At 41.3% G+C, this 17,529-nt stretch overlaps 1 protein-coding gene across 2 annotated transcripts in view; it reads right to left on the bottom strand.

The window, feature by feature from the left end:
* Positions 1–12,985, bottom strand: part of LOC139552195 (tenascin-like) — a 59,891-nt gene extending 46,906 nt beyond the window's left edge. For both annotated transcript variants that reach the window (XM_071363662.1, XM_071363663.1), the window contains exon 1: positions 12,654–12,985. The gene's annotated coding sequence lies outside the window, so the exon portion shown is untranslated. The remainder of the gene's footprint in view (positions 1–12,653) is intronic.
* Between the last annotated feature and the right edge of the window lie 4,544 nt (positions 12,986–17,529).

Below are 17,529 nucleotides of genomic sequence, written 5' to 3'. Positions count from 1 at the left end.
TACATGTTTCAAGCACCCCACCATAGTCCGTGGGCCCAAGAAAGCGAAGGTAACCCGTAGCATTCACATCGGTAGCCATGAAGTGCTTTGAAAGGCTGATCATGGCTCACATCAACACCATCATCCTGGAAACCCTCCAATTCGCATACCGCCCCAACAGATCCACAGATGACGCAATTTCAATCGCACTCCACACTATCTTTTCCCACCTGGACAAAAGGAACACCTCTGTGAGAATGCTGTTTATTGACTACAGCTCAGCATTCAACACCATAGCGCCCACAAAGCTCATCACTAAGCTAAGGACCCTGGGACTAAACATCTCCCTCTGCAACTGGACTTCCCAATGGGCCGCCCCCAGTTGGTAAGGGTAGGCAACAACACATCTGCCACGCTGATGCTCAACAGTGGTGCAACTCAGGGGTGCGTGGTTAGTCCCCTCTTGTACTCCCTGTTCACCCACGACTCTGTGGCCAAGCACGACTCCAACACCATCATTAAGTTTACTGATGACACAACAGTCTGATCACCGACAACGATGAGACAGCCTATAGGGAGGAGGTCAGAGACCTGGCAGTGCAGTGCCAGGACAATAACCTCTCCCTCAATGTGAGCAAGACAAAGGAGCTGATCGTGGACTACAGGAAAAGGAGGGCGAACAGGCCCCCATTAACATCAACAGGGCTGTAGTGGAGCAGGTTGAGAGCTTCAAGTTCCTTGGTGTCCACATCACCAACAAACTAACATGGTCCAAGCACACCAAAACAGTTGTGAATAGGGCACGACAAAACCGATGCTCCCTCAGAAGACTGAAAAGATTTGGCATGGGTCCTCAGATCTTCAAAACTGTTCTACAGCTGCACCATCGAGAGCATCCTGACTGGTTGCATCACTGCCTGGTATGGCAACTGCTCAGCCTCCGACCGCTAGGCACTACAGAGGGTAGTGCATACGGCCCAGTACGTCACTGGGGCCAAGCTTCCTGCCAACCAGGACCTCTATACCAGGCGGTGTCAGAGGAAGGCCCTAAAAATTGTCAAAGACTCCAGCCACCCTAGTCATAGGCTGTTCTCTCTGCTACCGCATGGCAAGTGGTACCGGAGCGCCAAGTCTAGGTCCAAGAGGCTTCTAAACAGCTTCTACCCCCAAGCCATATGACTCCAGAACATCTAATCAAATGGCTACCCAGACTATTTGCAATCACCCCCCCCCTTTCTTTTACACTGCTGCTACTGTCTATTATTATCTTTGCATTGTCACTTTTTTAAATTTTTATTATATTTTTATTTAATTAAATGTTTTACCTTTATTTAACTAGGAAAGTCAGTTAAGAACAAATTCTTATTTTCAATGATGGCCTAGGAACAGTGGGTTAACTGCCTTGTACAGGGGCAGTACGACAGATTTGTACCTTGTACCTTGTCAGCTCGGGGATTCGAACTTGCAACCTTTCGGTTACTAGCCCAACGCTCTAACCACTAGCCTCGCTATTGTTATTTTACTGCTCCTCTTTAATTATTTGTTACTTTTATTTCTTATTCTTATATTTTTATTATTATTATTATTTATTTTTTTAACTGCATTGTAAGTAAGCATTTCACTGTAAGGTCTACACCTGTTGTATTCGGCGCATGTGACATAACATTTGATGTGATTTGATTTTGATTTACCTACTGTAAAGTATGGTGGTGAATTTACATTTACATTTTAGTCATTTAGCAGACGCTCTTATCCAGAGCGACTTACAGTAGAGTGCATACATTTTATTACATTTTTACATTTTACATACACATCTTTGATGTTATGGGGCAATTTGGCCTTACACTGTTCCTGGGGCCCTTGTTAAGGTCAACGACATCATTAACTTTACCAAGTATCAAGCCATTTTAGCCAAAAACCTGGCTGCCTGTGCCAGGAGGCCGCAAGTGCATCTTCCAGGAAGGCAATAACCCCAAGCAATAATCAAATTCCCCACAGCAAGAAAATATTTGTTATTAATTTGCTGTTGACTTTCTTTGTCTCAGACTGTAAATATTATTTTGCTGAGCAAATTAATCCAAATGTGCAGTCTTGTAGCACAAGAAAAATGTTTCTTTCAGCTTGTCCAAAATAACAGTTGGCCAACACTTCAAATGTGCCGTCACCGGAGATCTAGATATCATGACCCTTCCCTTTTTATTCCTGTCAGTGGCACAATCACTCTAGAAACACACATTATCCAGTAGAGACTGTAACCTAGGTAAGTCTTTTGTATCTCTAACTCTATTAATTGATTCATTGGAAGCTGAGAGAGTCCATTGTCACTCATCCCTACCCCCTACACACAGACACAGCCAATTTACTGTATATCGCACAAAGAAACAAAGAAATTCTAAGGAAAATCAAGCCAGTATGAGCTGGTGTCTATAGCGTCTTCAGTACTAGCACTGAAATTCATAACATCATATATCCATGGGAACTGTTGGATGCAGCGTGGCAGGGTGTATCTCTTATGGAAAATTGTCTCGAGAGGCGTAAATAGCGTGCCAGGACTTCCCGGTTGGTGCCAGATACTGAGGTTGATCCTGTGCATCTGCTTGTTTGCTCATTTCTGTTTTTCTTTGGGATTTTTTTTCTCCGTTAATTGCAAGCCACAGGGCTAATTGTCCAAGCAGTTGGAGAGCCTTTCCACTTAGTGGGTAAGAGGAAAGGGAGTGCAGTACCTGAGGGGGCTTGTTGGTTCACACACACACACACACACACACACACACACACACACACACACACACACACACACACACACACACACACACACACACACACACACACACACACACACACACACACACACGTCGCTCTCCCTCATGTGAACCATAATACATACTGTACATGTCACACCCTGAACTGTTTCACCTGTCTTTGTGATTGTCTCCACCCCCCTCCAGGTGTCGCCCATCTTCCCCATTATCCCCTGTGTATTTATACCTGTGTTCTCTGTTTGTCTGTTACCAGTTCGTTTCGTTCATTCAGACCTACCAGCGTTTTTCACCTTGCTCCTGTCTTGATTATAGTGCCTGTTTCCTAGTTTTCCCGGTTTTTACCTTTCTGCCTGCCCTGACCCTGAGCCTGCCAACTGTCCTGTATCTTTGCCCCACCACTCTGGATTACCGACCTCTGCCTGCCCTGACCCTGAGCCTGTCTACCATCCAGTACCTTTGCCCCACTACTCTGGATTACCGACCTCTGCCTGCCTGCCCTGACCCTGAGCCTGTCTGCCGTCCTGTGCGTTTGCCTCCCCGTGTTCGACTTAAAAAACTTTTATTACTTCGACATTGTCTACACCTGGGTCTTACCTCAAACGTGTTAGTACACAAACACCACATTTTTATGAGACCTTATGCCCTCCTGCAACAGGATGAACATGGGTACTACTAAACAGTTTGGCCTAGTTTTCTGTTGTAAAAAATAATTGCGATGCCAATAAGTAGTCGTAAACTTAACTCTTCCTCGCCCTAAGGTGAGTTTGAGATATGGCATGCATTGCAGGGTCATATATTTCCTACATGATCTGAGGTCACATTATGTTCACAATGCCTGACCAATGCAATTGTAAACCTTCACCTCTGAATTGTATCAATTTCCAAATATCCACAAAATAATCCCACAAAGAAGTGACAAAATAATATGGAAGCTCAACTGCAGTTGACAATGAGGATGCACATTGCCTCATGCGTTTTGTTTAGTAACATGTCTTTTTTTTGCTCGGCAGCAGATTTACTACTGCCTCATTGGCAGATCCTCAAGAAAGTGAGAACAGTGAATAATAAAGCTGGACATTTTCACTGGCCGTATGGAACCATCTGCACCATGAGTCCCACATGCATCTCGTTCCACAACCCCGTCTAGATGCCCCAGCAGATTTACAGTGCAAAGCCCTGATATCAAAGTCTGTATGCGCTCCCTGACACATATTCTGCATATGTAGGCAATAACTCCTGCCCCACACATAGCTGCATGGGTATTTTTAGATTATCAAATAAAATCAATGAATCCCTCCTCGTTATATCAGTTCATATGAGTAGTGCAGTCATGTTTTGTGTTTTTCCATACAGTGATGTCATTACATTATTCATTAGGATGTTGATCACAGTGACAAGCAGTCAGGGTAAGCAGGGTAGGCAGTGCTTACACTGTGATAATCTAAATAAACAAAGCTGATAAAAAATGTGTATATACAGTTGAAGTGGGAAGTTTACATACACCTTAGCCAAATACATTTAAGCTCAGTTTTTCACAATTGCTGACATTTAATCCTAGTAAAAATTCTCTGTCTTAGGTCTTAGTTAGGATCACCACTTTATTTTAAGAATGTGAAATGTCTGAATAATAGTAGAGAGAATGATTTATTTCAGCTTTTATTTCTTTCATCACATTCCCAGTGGGTCAGAAATGTACATACACTCAACTAGTATTTGGTAGCATTGCCTTTAAATTGTTTAACTTGGGTCAAACGTTTCGGGTAGCCTTCCACAAGCTTCCAACAATAAGTTGGGTGAATTTTGGCCCATTCCTCCTGACAGAGCTGGTGTAACTGAGTCAGGTTTGTAGGCCTCCTTGCTCGCACACGCTTTTTCAGTTCTGCCCACAAATTTTTTATACGATTGAGGTCAGGGCTTTGTGATGGCCACTCCAATACCTTGACTTTGTTGTCCTTAAGCCATTTTGCCACAACTTTGGATGTATGCTTGGGGCCGTTGTCCATTTGGAAGACCCATTCACGACCAAGCTAACTTCCTGATTGATGTCTTGAGATGTTGCTTCAATATATCCACATAATTGTCCTCCGCATGATGTCATCTATTTTGTGAAGTGCACCAGTTCTTCCTGCAGCAAAGCACCCCCACAACATGATGCTGCCACCCCCGTGCTTCACGGTTGGGATGGTGTTCTTCAGCTTGCAAGTCTCCCCCTTTTTCCTCCAAACATAACGATGGTCATTATGGCCAAACAGTTCTATTTTTGTTTCATCAGACCAGAGGACATTTCTCCAGAAAGTACGATCTTTGTCCCCATGTGCAGTTGCAAACCGTAGTCTGGCTTTTTTATGGCGGTTTTGGAGCAGTGGCTTCTTCCTTACTGATCGGCCTTTAAGGTTATGTTGATATAGGACTCGTTTTACTGTGGATATAGATACTTTTGCACCTGTTTCCTCCAGCATCCTCATAAGGTTCTTTGCTGTTGTTCTGGGATTGATTTGCACTTTTCACACCAAAGTACATTCATCTCTAGGAGACAGAACGTGTCTCCTTCCTGAGCGGTATGACGGCTGCGTTGTCCCATGGTGTTTATACAATTGTTTTTCTGAGGTCTTGGCTGATTTTTTTGATTTTCCCATGCTGTCAAGCAAAGAGGCACTGCGTTTGAAGGTAGGCCTTGAAATTACATCCACAGGTACACCTCCAATTGACTCAAATTATGTCAATTAGCCTATCAGAAGCTTCTAAAGCCATTAAATAATTTTCTGGAATTTTCCAAGCTGTTTTCTTAATAGATGGAGCTGCCTGTATTTTGCATGGGAGAACTGTGCTACCAGCTACTGTTCATGTTTGTATGACTTTTTGTGAAAATTAAACCAAAGGAGGCCTTGGGAATGCGTCCCCCACACTGCTGTGTCCATGCAGAATAAAATAACGGACATGGTTCTGCTGTGACTTCTACATTGCTGTCAGCAAGAGGTTCACCCTGAAGGATAGACGAATGGACCTCATTTACCTAAATACATTTTCCTTTGCAATTTGCGGGTTAGGCTACTGTTGAATGAACATGAGAATAGACAACATCCCTTTGATGCATTTCATTTATCAAGCTATAATGAGACACTATAAGCTATAATCTCATTTTAATGAGACACCTTTTTGACGTTTTGAATTGCATTTTTCAGTCATTTCGATTGTTGATATGGACATTTCGTTAGAACGTTATTTATTATGTATGTGTGTAAGAATATTTCACATAATATTATTGTGTGTGTGTCATTCTGGTTGTTGGAGCTATCTGTTCTATGAGTTTCATCAAGGTATATTTGTGTGTAAATCTGACTTTGATAATAGCTTGTGCAATCCAGCCACCGACCTCACCGCACCTCACTGGTGAATCAAAGGTTCTGGTTTCGTTCTCTGGTAAATCTACAGCAGATAAACAGTAGAGAAGGATCAGATTAATTCAAAATACTGATTTTCACCTGAATTGTGTTCGCCTGAAAATACATGTTGTACGATAGTTTGATAGAGCACATACAGTAGGCTAGACATGATGATGATGATGATGATATGCAAAAAATTCTAAAGGACCGCTCACCAAAAATGTTTAGGTCATGTAACAGAATTACACTGCTAGCTGATCAGTAATGGTAACCAGAGACAAAAACTGCATATTTGAGGTGTCAAGTTATACTATACCTATTCTCTCTTCTGTACTGAGGGGAGTTCAAACTGAGAGGGTAATACCTTCTCCAAAGGCAGGACGGACCCTGAGGCAAGGGGCCGGTCACTAAACCAGCTGTCTCCCTTGCAGAGGTCTGTCCATCCCCATCACCCATCCCGCCCAACAGAGGAATTTCCCCATTCTCTCTGTTATAGGTTGACAGCAAGGATTTTGAAATGTACTAAACAGATATTTTATTTGACTACAGTAAAATTTAAATGAAACACAAAGTAAAAACGCAGTCTGTCCCCTTTAATAGCCAGGCAACGGCACACATTTAAGCAAATAAATGCTTGTTTCAAATAAATGCAGAGTCTAAAGGAATTGTTTATGAGATTACCATGCATTGTTTACAAGGTTTGATGTTTGATTTGTTACATTAAATAATTCAGTATTGACAACATAAAAAAAAAGTCAATCATCTGTTTTTATCAAGAAACTGCTAACTATTGGCTGCTAACAGCTGAGAACTGCTAGCTAGCAAGCACAAAAACAGTCAACTTCGGAAGTACAGTACCCAGAAAAAGTATGATTGCTCTAATGGCTAAAGTAAGAACTGCCGAAAATGCACAGTCAAAAATAATTATTATTCTGTCAAGGATTATCATTATTTTTAAATAGAAGCATACTAAGACAAAATAAATGTGACGAAGTGTGTAAATAAGGACAAATTAGTGCAAGAAATTAAGAAATTGATTAAAATGCTGGAAGTGAATGCTGGAATTAAACAATTAACTATGCAAATGAGCAAAAGCTGTGTGCATTAAGCCAAGAAAATAGACGCATGCCTCAAATAGAAGCCTCTCTCTAATAAGCGCCTGTTGTGTTCAGTGATTTAGTAAATAAACACCTGGGCTATTATTTAAAGTTTTATGTTAATAACTAGTGGAGTGATTAGTAAGATTAGTTAGAACACTGCTGAGAACAGTTACTATGTACACATAGCCTTAATGTGTCCATCAGGACCACAGAGTGTAAACCTGAGAGGAGCTGTAGTTTATGAAAATCAACCACTCACACAGCATGGAGGGATTTCAATTAAGCGGAGCAAATGGATTTGGAAATAAATGGACAAGCGGCGTGCCTGTTTTTATCTCACAACTCACACTGGAAAAGAGTGCATCAAAGGCTGCTGCTCATGCTGCGTAATCTCCTTAAATGAAAACTAATATAAAATTAGACCATCATTGCGTCGCCCACGGTTGGACAATTATTCACCAGACAGCAAAGATTGTATTCAATTGTATTGTTATTTTGGGGAAATTTAGGTGTTTGATGCATGGGAATTATATGGCTTATAAAAACATTAAAACATAGGCCTAATGATAAAACAGATGCATTTGCCGTTGGTAAGGAGATCCCATAGCAGCATGTAGCCTAATATGTTTCTTTAACTTTTATTATTCAGGCCTATAGCAGGATATGTCTCTCCTTTTCTGACATTACTGGTTTATTCGCGCTACTCAACAACTATTAGGCTATCATTTATCCATCTCTCATTCAATAGACGAGCATGCTCGAAAGTAAACAGACTGGTAGCCTATTTAAAACATGTGACAGTATAGGTAGGCTACAGAATTGCTGTGCGATAGGAGCGCGACATCATACCCTATTTAATCTCAGATCTTATTTTTTTCAATTATAATTTCACCTTTATTTAACCACGTAGGCCAGTTGAGAACAAGTTCTCATTTACAACTGCGACCGTGCCAAGATAAAGCAAAGCAGTGCGACAAAAACAACAACACAGAGTTACACATGGGATAAACAAACGTACAGTCAATAACACAATAGAACATCTGTATACAGTGTGTGCAAATGAAGTAAGGAGGTAAGGCAATAAATAGGCCATAGTGGCGAAGTAATTACAAATTAGCAATTAACACTGGAGTGATAGATGTGCAGATGAGGATGTGCAAGTAGAAATACTGGTGTGCAAAAGAGCAGAAAAACAAAAACAAATATGGGGATGAGGTAGGTAGTTGGTTGGATGGGCTATTTACAGATGGGCTGTGTACAGCTGCAGTAATCGGTAAGCTGCACTGACAGCTGACGCTTAAAGTTAGTGAGGGAAATATAAGTCTCCAGCATCAGTGATTTTTGCAATTCGTTCCAGTCATTGGCAGCAGAGAACTGGAAAGAAAGGCGGCCAAAGGAGGTGTTGGCTTTTGGGATGACCAGTGAAATATACCTGCTGGAGCGCGTGCTACGGGTGGTTGTTGCTATTGTGACGAGTGTGCTGAGATTGCTTTACCTAGCAAAGACTTATAATGACTTGGAGCCAGTGGGTTTGGCGACGAATATGTAGCGAGGACCAGCCAACGAGGGCATACAGGTCGCAATGGTGGGTAGTATATGGGGCTTTGGTGACAAAACGGATGGCACTGTGATAGACTGCGTCCAATTTGCTGAGTAGAGTGTTGGAGGCTATTTTATAAATGACATCGCCAAAGTCAAGGATCGGCTGGATAGTCAGTTTTACGAGGGTATGTTAGGCAGCATGAGTGAAGAAGGCTTTGTTGCGAAATAGGAAGCCGATTCTAGATTTAATTTTGGATTGGAGATGCTTAATATGAGTCTGGAAGGAGAGTTTACAGTCTAGCCAGACACCTAGGTATTTATATTTGTTCACATATTCTAAGTCAGAACCGTCCAGAGTCGTGGTGCTAGTCGGATGAACGGGCGGGTGCGGGCAGTGATCGGTTAAAGAGCATGCATTTAGTTTTACTAGCGTTTAAGAGCAGTTGGAGGCCACGGAAGGAGAGTTGTATGGCATTGAAGCTCATTTGGAGGTTTGTTAACACAGTGTCCAAAGAAGGGCCAGATGTATACAGAATGGTGTCGTCTGCGTAGAGGTGGATCAAAGAATCATCTGCAGCCAGAGTGACATCATTGATATATACAGAGAAAAGAGTCGGCACGAGAATTGAACCTTGTGGCACCCCCATAGAGACTGCCAGAGGTCTGGACAACAGGCCCTCCGATTTGACACACTGAACTCTATCTGAGAATAGTTGGTGAACCAGGTCTTTACAGAAACCAAGGCTGTTGAGTCTGCCGATAAGAATACGGTGATTGACAGAGTCGAAAGCCTTGGCCAGGTCGATGAAGACGGCTGCACAGAATTGTTTTTTATCGATGGTGGTTATGATATTGTTTAGGACCTTGAGCGTGGCTGAGGTGCACCCGTGACCAGCTCGGAAACCGGATTGCATAGCGGAGAAGGTATGGTGGGATTCGAGATGGTCGGTGATCTGTTTATTCACTTGACTTTCGAAGACTTTAGAAAGGCAGGGCAGGATAGTTCTGTAACAGTTTGGTTCTAGAGTGTCTCCCCCTTTGAAGAGCGGGATGACCGTGGCCGCTTTCCAATCTTAGGAATCTCAAATGATACGAAAGAGAGGTTGAACAGACTAGTAATAGGGGTTGCGACAATAGGGGTTGCGACAATTAGGAAGAGAGGGTCCATATTGTCTAGCCCAGCTGATTTGGAGGGATCCAGATTCTGCAGCTCTTTCAGTACATCAGCTGTCTTGATTTGGGTGAAGCAGAAGTGGGGGGGGGGGGGTTGTGCCAGTTGCTGCGGCAGGAGATAAAAAACACAATCATGAATTGATAAACAAAATATTGAACAACAATTCATCACTTGCATCACTTGCATCACTTGCACATCACTTGCATTGAGGTGTGGACTGCTGTAGCTTTTCTTCTACGTTTAAATAGTTCAAGTAGACAATCAATCTTGCAGAGTGAGCGGCCAGTGTTTGGGACACTCTACAGGCTGGTTCATGCATTTTCTGTTTGAAAAAGTCACTGCAAGAGATGAAAACATTCTGCCCACACCTCTATAGAAATGTGATCGCTTTCGTTTAAAAACTATCATGGCCCTGTTCCAACATCTCCAAATAATACAGTAAATGAGGACGTTTTTGTGACCATAAAAGGTGAATGGAGGGCATTTTCCAGGCAAGGTTGTAAATGCCTGTTCACGAGCACACAAATATAGTAGGGCTCTGATTTATCAATGAAAACATGTGTATACTAAATGTTGTGTGCGACAGTTTGATCAATCCCATTAATATGTTGCTCTCTCAAATTTTTTAATCTCCACGTACGCCAGAATTTAGTGAGAAATGTATGCACGGTTGCTAAATGAGTCCCCAGGTGATCAAAGGTGTGCATAACCCCTCCACATATTCTATCACTCATCAGTCAGTCAACACAGCTAATGCTCTCCTCACTCTGTCTGTCTTCCAATCCTCCATCTCTATCACACAGACCCAGCCTTGGTTAAAACTGGTAAACCCAGAAGTTGCAGCATGCATAAAGAATGTGAATATCATTCCCTATAAACCATAATCGGTGCCCTTTAGCGAGCAATGAAAGCCGTCTTTCGCTATATAAAGAACAGAACCCGGCAGAGAGAGAACAATGTAGCTGCAGTTTTTGGAGAAGCATTATCACAGGACTGAATACTTACTGAGTTCATCCTGCTTCTTGCCCATTTACTGCCAAAGTACATTGGCTTCATAGAATTAATTAATAAATGTTGTATGATAAACTCATTATTCCACATCCGCTTATTGGTATTTCATACACAACGTGCAGATAGCCTAGCATTTGGAGCATTGGGCCAGTGACCTAAAGGTTGGTAGTTTGAATCCCAGAAGCAACTAGGTGAAAAATCTGTCGATCTGCCCTTGAGCAAGGCACCTAACCCTAATTGCTGCAGGGTCGCCGTTAATAATGGCTAATCACCAGTGGTGGAGTAAGTACCCAATTGTCATACTTGAGAAAAGGAAAGATACCTTAATAGAAAATGACTCAAGTAAAATCACCCAGTCACCCAGTAAAATCCTACTTGAGTAAAAGTCAAAAACTATTTGGTTTTAAATATACTTAAGTACCAAAAGTAAATGTAATTGCTGCAATATACTTAAGTATCAAAATATAAATAATTTCAAATTCCTTATATTAATAAACCAATTCGGCACATTTGGGCAGTCTTGACACAACATTTTGAACAGATATGCAATGGTTCATTGGATCAGCCTAAAACGTTGCAAGTACACTGCTGCCATCTAGTGGCCAAAATCTAATTTCCAGCTGGGCTGGAATAATACATTATGGCCTTTCTCTTGCATTTCAAAGATGATGGTAAAAAATCATGTTTGTTTCTATGTATTATCTTTTACCAGATGTAATGTGTTATATCCTCCAACATTAATTTCACATACCCACAATCTTCAAAGTGTTTCTTTTAAATGGTATCAAGAATATGCATATCCTTGCTTCAGGTCCTGAGCTCCAGACAGTTAGATTTGGGTATGTTATTTTAGGCGAAAATTGGAAAAAAAAGGGTCAGATCCTTAAGAGCAAACCAGACGGCACCATTTTCTTGTTATTAAAATTTACGGATAGCCAGGGGCATGTTCCAACACTCAGACATCTTAACAAAGCATGTGTTTAGTGAGTCCGCCAGATCAGAGGTAGTAGGGATGACCAGGGATGTTCTCTTGATAAGTGTGTGAATTAGACAATTTTCCTGTCCTGCTAAGCATTTAAAATGTAACGAGTACTTTTGGGTGCCATGGAAAATTTATGGAGTAAAAAGTACATAATTTTCTTTAGAAATGTTGTGAAGTAAAAGTAAACGTAGTCAAAAATATAAATAGTAAAGTCAAGTACAGATACCCCAGAAAAACGACTTAAGTAGTACTTTCAAGTATTTTTACTTAAGTACTTTACACCACTGCTAATCCCTGGTCGTTGACCCCTCTCTGAGAGTGTCTCGGGGAGTAGGATATGCAAACAAATTAAACATTTCCATTTCACACTACACACTTGTACTTTTTGACGTTATTCAATTACCTTTAAATTCGTCAAAATTAGACAATTTAATTGAGTATGATATGAAGGGTTTGACCTTAATAACCAAAAAAAAGTATACAAAATGTTTTATATCTATTCTCCAGGAACAATTAAACACATTCAATTTAAGTCTCACATGGTTTGAGCACGTCATCAATAATCACAACTGACTGTCAAGAAGACAGAAAAGATCTCATTTGCAATTTCAAAATATGGACACAGTAATCATTAGTCACTAACTATCCAAATAACAGCAACAACTCATTCAAAGATCCAAGATCAGTTTCATGCAGATAAATAAATCAATCTCTCATTTTTACCTTTAGCAGACCAGACAGTTCAGAGCTACTCCACCACAGCCTTTGGCAGCTCACACGAATTGCCTCATTGGAACCCAACACATTCAGTAAAGGGGGATGAAAGGATGTCCACCTTGAAGGCAGTTCCGCTACCTCTCTCCTTGTGTTCTAACCAGATGACACTTCTATTCCCCAAAAAATCTATATTCTCTCTGTTTCTTCTGCCCTGACAGCTCAGCCTACTGCTCTTGTCACCGAGTCCGGGCACCGAGTCAGAGCTAAAGAGAGAGAGAGTGGGAAAGAAAGAGAGAGGAGGAGAAAATGCCTTTTAAACTGAGAGAGGAGCCTTCTGTTCAAACCCCCATTCCTCAACTACAGCCCTTAAATAGCAGTCACTCTCCCTCCCTCCCTCCCTCCCTCCCTCCCTCCCTCCCTCCCTCCCTCCCTCCCTCCTTCTTTCTTACTGTTGGATGTAGCTGGACTGCTGCCTTGAAGTGGGATGCCGTTGTTCCTACTGGCAACGCCATTCAAAGAGTGAAAAATAGGGAGAGAGTGACTGTGTGAAAGAGAAAATTCCGCGGAGCAAGTCAGGGGGATGAGGGAAGGAGGGAGGAAGTCATTATTTTGAGGGGTCACAGTAAAGAGGTAGAGCAGTACTACTGTATGAGCAAAGTTAGTCAAAATTCAACCTGGAAAACAAACACAAGGGGTTATTAAAATAATCAGCTCTCACTTACGTGTCTGATTAATATTAAAGACACAAAGCAACACATCTATGAAAGTCCTGTAGAGTCCCTACCCAAGACACACCAACTGCCTCTTGACCTGTGACAAAGCAGGGCTTTTAATGGCGCCGTGGCAACTAGTGCCCATTCCCACTGACCACAGGTCTCCACTCTAAACCTGTGATGACTAAGTCCCTACAGTCATCTGTTCCCCATCTTAACACAGATTCCCAAGATGAAATAGAGACCTGGGGTGAGGCAGCCAGCCTCCCACCATAATCACTCTCTTTATTTTCCAACATAGGCAATTCATCAAACACAAAAACAGACAGACAGACAAACCGACCAACAGACACACCAGGCGGCAGCCAAGGTTGGTTCTCCCGCTGATACGCCCACTGCTCATCTTCTCCCTCCTTGGTGAGTAGCTGCCCCTTATAAAACAACCAAAATCTATCAGGACAAAATCAGGATAAAATTATAGGTGATTTTCTTCCCTCGTCATCTCTGGTCCTAACTGAGGGGTTTTCTGTCTGACAGAGTTACACTTTCATTAATTTAACAGATGCTGTGTGGCTGACGAAGGCAGGAAACAGACACATTTCTAGCTGTTGTGTCGAAGCATCGGGGAATGGGGTAAAAGCCGAGTTCATGGGAATATGAGTGGTGTTTGGTGTCGGTGATTTGGGCTGTAAAATGCAACCCAGCCAACCCCCATATACTGTATAAGTCCACATCCGATGGACACAGTTAGTTGACATGTAAATGCTGGATAGGTCACATGCCATTAGGACAGTATACAGTATTGTAACTGTAAGCTAAGCCTTAGGGGGTAGTTAATTTATACTGTAGTTTATTTGTACAGTATATTTAGGAGGGAGGCATTGCATTGCAGGCATTAGCAGGCAAAAGACCATGTTCATAATCATCACCGTTGCCACTGTCTAATAACGGATGTAAAAAAAGAACGATAGCAAAAATTGGTTATGTAAAAATTATTTCATACTCCACATTTAGGGGGCCATAAGGGGGTCCAAAATTGTTGTCACAGGGGCACTGGCCCCCGCTACTGGCCCACCGCTAGTGATACTGTATAATAATTATTATGTCAGTGTGCTGCTCTTGTACAGTAATGCTTCACTTTTTTGATATGGTAAAAAAAAAAGCTGTCTCAAATTGACATGCTTGTTAAAACTTCTCTAGGGTAGGGGGCAGCATTGGGAATTTTGGATGAAAAGCATGCCCAAATTAAACTGCCTGCTACTCAGCCATAAAAGCTATAATATGCATATAATTAGTAGATTTGGATAGGAAACACTCTGAAGTTTCTAAAACTGTTTGAATGATGTCTGTGAGTATAACAGAACTCATATGGCAGGCAAAAAACAGAGAAAGAATCCAACCAGGAAGTGGGAAATCTGAGGTTTGTAGTTTTTCAACTCTTTGCCTATCGAATACACAGTGTTTATGGGGTCATATTGCACATCCTAATGCTTCCACTAGATGTCAACAGTTTTTAGATTGAGTGAGAGGTCTGCCAGAGAGCCACGAGCTGACCATGCGCGTTCACGGGATAGTTAGCTTGCGTTCCATTGCATTTCTGAAGACAAAGGAATTCTCCGGTTGGAACATTGTTGAAGATTTATGTTAAAAACATCCCAAATATTGATTCTATACATCGTTTGACATGTTTCTACGAACTGTAACGGAACTTTTTGACTTTTTGTCTGCACCTAGTGATCGCGCCTCATGAATTTTGATTACTGGGCTAAACGCGCGAACAAAAAGGAGGTATTTGGACATAAATGATGGACATTATCGAACAAAACAAACATTTATTGTGGAACTGGGATTCCTGGGAGTGCATTCTGATGAAGATCATCAAAGGTAAGTGAATATATATAATGCTATTTCTGACTTCTGTTGACTACACAACATGGCGGATATCTGGTTGGGTTGTTTGGGCTCTGAGCGCTGTACTCAGATTATTGCATGGTGTGCTTTTTCCGTAAAGTTTTTTTTAAATCTGACACAGCGGTTGCATTAAGGAGAAGTGGATCTAAAATTCCATGCATAACAGTTGTATCTTTTAGCAATGTTTATTTTGAGTATTTCTGTAAATTGATGTGGCTCTCTGCAAAATCACCGGATGTTTTGGAACTACTGAACATAACGCGCCAATGTAAACTCAGATTTTTGGATATAAATATGAATTTTACCGAACAAAACATACATGTATTGTGTAACATGAAGTCTTATGAGTGTCATCTGATGAATATCATCAAATGTTAGTGATTCATTTTATTCTCTCTTTGGCTGGAAAAATGGCTGTGTTTTTCTGTGACTTGGCTCTGACCTAACATAATCGTTTGGTGTGCTTTCGTCGTAAAGCCTTTTTGAAATCGGACACTGTGGCTGGATTTACAACAAGTGTATCTTTAAAATGGTGTAAAATACTTGTATGTTTGAGGAATTTTAATTATGGGATTTCTGTTGTTTTGAATTTGGCGCCCTGCAGTTTCACTGGCTGTTAATGAGGTGGGACGCTACCGTCCCACATACCCTAGTGAGGTTAATTAACAGAGGACTTCTGCGTGTAAACCAAGCCAAGGGAAACTCAGCGAATGCCCCAATGATGATTTCCAAAAGGGAGCCAAATTCCACACTTCACATTATATTGTACACTTATTCTCCATAATTAACATAACAAAGCCGGTAGCAGAACACATCCCTGAGGATTTATTTTTCCCTCAGGTTCATCTGATAATTGTATTATCCAAAAGGATTGTGATAGTTATTTAATCAATAGCACCATGTTGAACGTAAACGCTGTAATAATTGATTATGACATATCATGAAAAAAGACCTGGCACATCAACCTGCTAATGATAACTGACTGACTGTCATAGGTCTCGAATAGCCATTGTCATAAACTTGCCATCTTTATTTGGATAAGACGTTCATATATGAAGACAGGTTGACATTGTTTCCATAGACTCAGACAGACGTTTCCATCCACTCTAGATACAAACCTCTGTCTGGTTCCTCATCAAATAAAACCGAGCCATTCACAGCTGGGTGCCCATGACATTAACCCATTTTCCATAACCATGTCTGGTTGAGAGGTATGGACAGAGAGATCTATATAGTCATCGAAAAAATGCCAAATGCAGTTCTCCATTCAAAGCACAAGGTCTCAGTGAACTTGTATATAGAGTTTCATTTCAAAATGAAGCATTTTTTGCATTGCAAAAAATAAAATCAATCATCTTTTAAACCTATCCAACTCCTACCATCTCCTACCTGGGCGTCATGTAGCATTTGAGACTTCCAACATGTCACATCCTGCTAATCACAAACAGTTAGCCCAATTAGTTCTGTATGTTGACAAATTTATAACACACACACAGACACTTTTTTTACAGTATCTTCTCACAAATGATATAAAGAAGGCATTGATGTAAACATATACTGTAGAGTATAACCTTTTTTAAGTGCTACAATAAACGAGAACACATTACTTTCATTACCAAAATAGACCTCCTAGTGGCTATCAAGTGGAGATCTGTCACTGCATTTAACTCAACCTTCTCTCTCATAGATACAAGTATCTCAACTCTTTGGGGATGACCTTATCCTCAGTATTTAATGGAGCTTCTACTAACACGTTGTCACTAAGTAAACACAAACAAAACTAAATTAGACACAATACCTGTCTCTGCACCCAACGCCCCTCTTCTCTGGAAGTGGAAGCATTGGATGCGTGTATCTAGACACAACAATGGAAACAGAAGCTTAACCCAAGACCACAGAGGACGCTGACACATTTAATCTTATAGTAGTTTTGCTCGATTCCAACTAAAGAAAAACACGTGGACATTGGGCTCAGGATGTGCTTTTCTTTTGTGTATGTTCAGGATTTGTCTGGAATTACTGTCAACTACAGTCTAGTATTGCAAAAGAGTTTGACATTGGGCCATAATAAATATTTACATGTAATAAACAAGCAGTGTCACATAAATTATGCCCCCCTTGGCTGCCTTAGCACAATGGGGATACAGTCTGTTGGAGAGACCTAGAGAGGGGGACGGTCCCTGTGGACATTTATTTATTTGGTGGTGAGGTTAGGGGGTTACGCCGTGGCCTCTTTTACTGAACAGAGGTGAAGGCTC

The sequence above is a fragment of the Salvelinus alpinus genome, chromosome 24 (genome assembly GCF_045679555.1).
Source record: "Salvelinus alpinus chromosome 24, SLU_Salpinus.1, whole genome shotgun sequence".
Lineage (NCBI taxonomy): Eukaryota > Metazoa > Chordata > Actinopteri > Salmoniformes > Salmonidae > Salvelinus > Salvelinus alpinus.
The sequence above is the reverse complement of the archived record's forward strand: the minus strand, read 5'-3'. Positions and strand labels throughout refer to the sequence as shown.